The sequence below is a fragment of the Ipomoea triloba genome, chromosome 7, assembly GCF_003576645.1.
Source record: "Ipomoea triloba cultivar NCNSP0323 chromosome 7, ASM357664v1".
NCBI lineage: Eukaryota > Viridiplantae > Streptophyta > Magnoliopsida > Solanales > Convolvulaceae > Ipomoea > Ipomoea triloba.
This window is the reverse complement of record NC_044922.1, coordinates 20,193,501-20,201,826: the sequence shown is the minus strand read 5'-3', so window position 1 is coordinate 20,201,826 and position 8,326 is coordinate 20,193,501.

Here is an 8,326-nt window from a genome sequence, read left to right as displayed (position 1 = left end):
TATTTTCCCCCTTGTTGGCATCATCAGCACGGGAAAGAAGGATGGACATACCTTCGAAGATTGCTTGAAGTTGGGCAGGCACTTGGTTCGACAGGTCATCGAGTATGGCCTTCATCACATCCTGTCGAAGTTCACTGGAATGTTGAAAGGCTCGAAACTCTGCTCGCATCTCGGCTAATTCAGCCCTTGCACTTGCAGCCTCTGCTCGAGCTACAGCAGCTTCATCAGTGGCTTTCCGTGCTGCATCCTCAGCCCATATTGCCTGTTCGAGAAGTTCGGCATGACGGCCCTGGGATTCACTTGTGCCAGTAGCAGGCATTACAGCATTGCGGACCACAACGAGTATTCTTTCGAGCTGAGCCATCTTCTGAGATTGATCAGCCATGAATTGACGCACTTCGCCAATGAAGACTTCTTCGGCCTGTTGATCATAGTCAGAAGCAGAAGAAGAAGAGGATCGATAGGTACCTTTTGTCGGAGGGGACTTGGGTTCCAGATTTCCACCCATGACTTGCAATTGCGAGTCCACCTCTCGATTTAACGTCTGAGGATCCACAGGGACACAGGGTTCAGAGCTCGAAGGTAGCTCCATGTCAGGCGCTTCCCGGTTTCCACCTGAGGGATGGATCACTTCTTGCTCCTCACCTCTCGAACCTGGAGCCTCAGCTTCAGCAACTGTGGAGATAGGATCAGCCGGAGAGGGTTCTTCGGTATTGGACGCTTCCCTGTTTCCATCCAATAGAGGTTCCTCCTCAGCATCACTTCTCGAACCAGTGCTGGGAACTTTGTCATCTGCTGGTGAGGTTGGAGACGAAGTGTCGACAGGTGCTTCCCGGTTTCCACCTTCGATGGTATCATCAGTACTCCTCGAACCAGCAGGACTTGGGGCAATCTGCTCTAAGTGCTCATTGGACTACATTTCAGTCTGCTTCGATGAGTCTGGAATGATAATTATTTCAGGAGCAGTAGGAAAACCTGGCAGTGTGAGCAACGGAACTTCACCCTCTCGAATTGTCTGTGCTTCATCTGTAGTGTTCGAGGGTGTGGACGCAGGTGGTGGCAAAAGTAGAACAGTGTTGGGTGCCACTCGAAGTGCTTCAGAGGTCTCGGATTCACCTCTCGAAGCTTCTACCTGTTCGTCCAGAGCAGAGTTACTGACTTGGGACAGTGGGATTGCGGCTGTTGCGATATCATCGTGAGCAACCCCAGAGGTCTCTCCTGGACCTCTCGTGAATTCAACATTCTGTCCCAAGGAGATGGCAGTGGCGAGCCTGATATCTTCTCGAAATCGAGCTTCTGTTTCAGGATCTTCTTCAGGCTCAGCTTGAACTTCTGGTGCATCAACTGCTATGCCCTTCCCTTTATCAGTTCTTCCACTGTTCAGCTTCATTACTCGTGTTTCGTGGGCAAGATCCATCAGTTGTTGAGCTGGGATCTCGGAGATGCCCAACCACTGGAGTGCAAACTGCTCTTCTGCCTCCATTTCAGCTGCTTGAGTCATCAATTGAGTGAAAGAACTGGTTCTCCAGTTGATCCACCTGATCACCCTGGAGAAGTCATCAAGAGTGGGTGCTTCCACTGCCAACTGAGTGGAAACTTCTTCATATAAGTCATCCCGCCCATCAGAGATGATTTCCGTGGCAGAAATTGCTTCGTCTATCTGAGCTGTGATCTCTCGACTATGCTCCAAGAGATCATCTCCCACCCTGACTGTGTAATCTATCTCTCGAACCATCTCACGTGGTTCTTCTGCACCCCCTTGTAATGGATCACTGATCCCAGTACCTTCAACCTCTCGAGCCCTCTCTCGAGATAAACCAACAGAGTCAACATCTCCCTCAGCATCATCACCAGCGTGCAGACTGACAGAGAAAGCTGCTGACAGGGACCTGGTAGGGGGCACTCTCTCAACCTCAGTGGCCAGTGTAGCCTGAGGTTCCCCCTGGGCTTGTGCCCTGTCCTCAAACGGTACTTGAACAACAGAGGGTGTTACCTCTCGGATCTGGGTGACAACAGCAGTTTTGGCTTTCCTAGCCCTCTTTGGCAGATGAACCATTTGTATCAGTACATCGAGAGGTTCATCATCAGAATTCTTTTCCTCGGTTTGGGNGTAGTGATCTTGTAACTTGAACCTCATTGTCTTGTAGTGAATATTCCATAGTTCACTTTCTTGAGTCCATGCTCCACTTTTGTCTTTTGGTAAAAGTTACTCTTTTTATATTCCCATTGTTCCTTGTTTGTAGGGAATCAGACCACTTCAGCATTGGTGCACCTTTTGATCGTTTGTGGTGGAAATCTGACGTGTCATCCATTTCCGCCCATTTTGAAATCCTCACGTTCGGCACCTCTTCATTATTTTATCTCCATGATATTCTTCTTCTCCAAACTTTAAGTATGCTTCCTGACCGTCATTCCGCTTTGTTGGAGAATTGTTAGTGTATCGAGATCAAGGTTGATATCTTGATTGTTTTGATGTCTCGTACTCATATATCGAGAGGTCTATCTCTCGAACTCAGTTTATGTCTCGAACTAGATAGCTGTATCGAGAGGTCCTACCTCTCGAACTCTGCTTATGTCTCGAGACTTAGTTGATGTCTCGCAGACCCTTATTCCTCCAGAGTTGTCCCATGCTTTCTTCTGATCTATCTATATGATTACAACACGAGACTTCTAAGATGTTCAAACAGGTTTACCTTAAGCTTAAATATTTTCCGAGTTGAGCTCAAAGTTACCCGGTTGTATTTTCGCTCTTGGTTTACTTGTCGAACTTACAGCGTTTTGCCTATGTATCGAGACTTGGGGATTTCTACTTAACAGTTGGTATCATCAAAACCTATTACATGATGTTCCTAACATGATCCACCTTGGATGACCGCTAGAACCATGTGTTAATGATCACAGATATTTATCAGTCCTTTAGTATCATTCAATATTGATGCACAAAACATGTGTATGATAAACATTTGTAAGCATAAATAATTATTTAGCTATTACCTTGAGTGGGTCGCTTTGACGACTAACACACTTGCTTTATGCTAATAATTCATTTATGTAAATAAACCTTAATTTATATTTCACTCTCTTATAACATATAATACATGATTAATAGTGACAAACCATATACCAGATAAATCATGTCATAACAAGTAATATGGACAATCATATACGTACATAGCAATGATACATTTTTGTTTAGCGCATTTGATTCCAACATCCATATAAATCAATGCAATTATAATTAACTTCGACAGTGATTTATAACAATAAGTTTGCTTATTTAAGCATAAATTTTGACAGTAAAGCAACATAAATCCCTTTTGACATTGATGTACAGTATGTATATGACAGGACAATTGGTAAACACCCGACCCGAACCATAGGCAGACAAGCGGACGCGGAATTAAACAGCCACCCGTTATGTTGAGGAGAGAAGTCATTGCCAACGGCTCCACTACAATGGCTCCACTTTGCATTCAAGACTACCATCATGAAGACCGTTACAACTTGTAGAAGAAGAATCGTTGCACCTGGAGTATAAGTAGAAGCATGTTGTAGGAGGAGGGGGGACACTTTTGTTTATTACACACAACACTACCGTACTGACACTAAAACTACTCATCGTACTATCATACTACAATAATATACAATTATATTCCGGTAACATATTTACCGTCAGTATAAATTCCATATTAATGGGAAAGGGACAATGAAACAGAGGAGGAACCTGCGCAACGCAAGAAATATGTTATTCATTGATGATCCGCCTTGATTAGATTTGATGATCCGCCTTGATTTAAAAAAAAAAAAAAAAAAAGTGCCCTTGGCACAGTGCCGAGGCACAAGGCCTAGGCTCTATGCCGAGGCGCAGGGCCTCGACACCAGGTGCCGAAGCACAAGCCCTAGGCACTAGGCAGAGGTGCAAAGCCTAAAACATAGCGCCATATCTATACAGATACTACATTGTAATATATTCATACTATATCATTCACAATTTACAATATCACTCACAATTTATTAAATACGCTAGAGAAAAGGTTTACAATAACAATATATTTCTCTAGCATATTTAATAAATTATGGGTGATATAGTAATAACTTTTGTTAAGTTATAATAATAAATGTTTTTATTATGGGATAAAAACAATACATGATGATATATACCACTCATTACGTCAGTTTCATAGAAACAAAGTGATGTCTGATGTGCCGTTGAAATTAAATGGCAATCATGGCCATCGATGTAGGAGATACCGTAGCAGCGTTAGAGATAGTTCGTGAACATTATTAAATCTAAACGAGCTTGTTCATGAACACAATTAAACGAACACAAACGAGCTTGTTCACGATCTCTTATCAAACGAGCTTACACCTTTTCATACTTTGTTCGTTTATTAACCGTACACTAAAATTTGTTTGTTAATGTTTGTTTACCTTAATAAATGAACATAAGCAAACGTTTACCAAATACGAACATGAGAAGTTTGTCGAAAGTTATGTTCCCTAACACCCCTACTCCTACATAAAAGACAACATTATTGCAAAAAATAGTTGTCTTTGTGCATTTTTCTTGTAATGTATACTATTAATGGATTGTTTCGAAGCATCTTTGATCCTAATTTGCCCAAAGGTATGTTAAATTGGTTGTTTATATTGAACATCACAATAACATGCCAATGTACTACCAATAAACTCTGTGCCGTGGTCAATTGAAGAAATGCAAATTAAAATTGAAACAAAAAAAGAGTATGAGTGAAATAATTAATGATAATAAGATTAATCGTGTGGTATTCATACCATTGAACAACAACAACAACAACAATAGGAGAAACTTAAAAAAAAAAAAGATGAGGATTTCCTACCACCTTTTAAACGTGGTTGGAATTTCTGACCACCTTTACATAGTGGTCAGAAATACCGACCACCAAGGTGGTCGGAAATTAAGTTGAATTTAAAAATTTTCAAATGGTTGAAAACTTTCCGACCACCTTTACTTTGTGGTCGGTATTTCCGACCACTATGTAAAGGTGGTCGGAATTGCCGACCACATTTCCGACTTGACGAAAAATTGAAAAAATGTCACATTTTCCAATCATTTTTTGGGTGGTCGGAAAAGTGGCCGGAAAATCGAAGATTTCCAGGAGTGAGATCTTGACTTATAAATAACTAACAAATCCTTACTAATTAAAATCTAAATGAACTTTATTTATTTATTATATTACTCTAATATACAATGTCTACATATATTATTACTATTGAAGAATATTAGAAAAGATATGGTGAATGTATGTGCATGATAATAATAATGGAAAAGATAATGAAGTTATACTAGTAGGAGTATTTTTTTCAAAAATTTGTATATTACAACTCTAAAAGCACAATAAACAAAAAGCTTAGTACTAAAAAGACATACATAAATCAGGGATATAACTTAGATTGAGATTGATTATATTACTAGTTATCACACGCGCGTTGCGCGATTAAACCAATGCCCAATGCGTATTTTTAAATTAGTATTCCTTAATTGGTTAAAGTAGTCATATAATAATGAGAGAGGGAAAATGCTAAATTAATAAAAATCAAAAAAATAGTCTCAATGCTTATATATTTTAATAAAACATAACGAAATTGTAAATAGCTAAATTACAACTAAAGTAGGTAGAAACAAATAAACCACTTACATGGGAGCAAATGACGTGTCATCATTGTCACTTGTTTTGACATCGGTCCGACCATTTAAAATCCATGTGTAATTGTATTTGTGATCAAGTACTTTATAGTTCAATTCGTCCGGACAGGTTTGACAATGACATTTGAGATGATGTACCATTTGTTGGTTTGTAAAGTGATATCATACATTCCAATGTCATTATCAAACACTATTAATTGAACCCGAGTTCCTTGCATTTAGATATAGCATTTACAATGATGTTGGTGGTGAATGAGAGAATATTCATAATAATAATAATACTAATAATGATAAAAATAAAACAAAATAATAATAATAATAATAATGAGAAAATTTTTACTATTTACTACTTACAGTTTCATCCTCAAGGACGATGAGCATATACTTTGAGAAATATGTTCATAAAGGATGTTATGAAATAATATAATGGGAACCACAACATTACATGCAATGATACAAGTATAGATGAACAGATTATACAATAGATATATTTACATAACGATATGAGAACCACAATATTACATACAATGATACAAGTATAGATGAACAGATTATACAATAGATATATTTACATAACGATATTGAAGTTATATTAATTAATGAGTATACCATCATTGATTTTTTTTAAACTGTAATCATTATAAGTACAAATACAAATAATAAAATTAGTATGATAATATTTTGACAATCATACCTAGCGTGTTGCAGAATATGTTAGGTTTAGTTTTGGGTGAATACCAGTGAGAAGTGAAGGGGTTTATATACTGTTATTTTGGGTAGAATAATCATTTAGTTAGGAATTTATACAAAATTGTATTATAGAATCCTATTAAGACCTCAATATTCTAATTTTAAGTTAGGAATCTATACAGAATTGTATTATAGAATATTGCCAATTTGTTTGAAAACTGCAATAAAGAAACAAATTGCCTAAAGAATTTAATGTTAAACTTACGTTATATTTAACGGAAAGAATTTGATAAAATTATAAATGATTAGGATATATTAGTAATTTAATTGGAGGTTGCACAATAAGAAGAACAGAAAGTACAATATGTTATAGCAAACTATTATACCGACATTTTTTTGTTCCAGTTAGGAGTCTAACATTATTGGCTCTTATTATAAGTGTAAATGTTTATATATAAATATCAAATCTTTAAAACATTACCGTATATTTTACCTCTTTATTTTTAACCTCTACTATATAGTTTTTCCAAAAAAAAAAAAAAAAAAACCTCTACCAGAAAGTTGAGACTGCCTAGCTAGTTAGTAGTTAAGTTAATGCACTCAAAGAAACTATATACATACATGCATATTTGACCGTTCAAGTTAATTAATTATGTTTATATCCTTAGCTTTTATAGTATACTTGGAATAGGATAACGCATGTTAGCAGATTTTGGCTTGACAGCTTAGCTAGATGGCTATTGTAGGTAACATCCTTTTCCCCGGCCCTTATATGATAGGTGACGACGCGAAGAACTTTCAAATTAACATTAATTTGGTATCATCTAGTTAGGTAAACATGCTTTTAGAATTCATCAAAATGAAAATGACTTTATAACACAGAAACATATAGGGATTGCAACTAGCAATTCCTCACCTTTGGGCGTTCTTTGTCTCCTAATGGTTGGAGGTTAGAAAAGTCAGCCTAACTAAGATTCCTATTCCAAGACATGTATTCAATCATCACTATAACTAAAATTACATTATCCCAATGGGATAACTCAAGTGGGAAGTGAGCTCTCTTTGTGGGGAGGAATTCCGGGAGAACCCGGATTCAATTCCCCTAAGCGACGATTCCCCTAATGGATCCGGACTGTTAAACGAACGGAGAAAGACCCCGTGAATTTACCAAAAAAAAAACAACTGATCGGTCGACTATTTTTCAAACATCACGCCAGCTGTGTTGGCGAGACCTTGGCATGTGCTCCCTTGGCCTCTGCATCCTTAGCATTATTCCACTATTGTGGATATGACTTTTGGAGCAAACACTTTAGTATACGTCTCTACCCTAGCAAGGCTTTATGACGACCTAGCTTGTTTGTTAACACATAGTATACTAAGACTTTTCATCTATAAAATTATCACTTTAATTCCATATGTTTTCCGATCCCTACTGCCTTACTATACATAACTTTAAGTCGTTGTATACTTTATTCTATCAGAATGTTTGTTTCAAGTTATATTACATCTTAATTAACCTTTGAAATGTATGTCAATATGATTTAAATAGACGTGATATTTCTTTAAGAAATTCAAAATTTTGAAACTTGAATTTTACTCCGTATTATTTTTATCAATTTTAGTTCCATCAATTTCATATATTATATGAAATTCTTAAAAACGCTATATTATTTTAAAACTATTCTTTAAACCAAACATCATCTTAATAACTTCTTGCAAAACCAAAACCATTCATTTGTCCTCTTACTAAAGGCATCTCCAATGTATTGTACACATCTTGAAAAAAATAGACTTTTCTCCGCTGAAAACAAAATAGGCCAAGGTACAAGTACACACCTTAGCCCTTAATATATATATATATATATATATATATATATATATATATAAAAGACTCCATAGATTAGAGATGCCCTAATAATCACTATATATACGTATTACATTACTCTATCC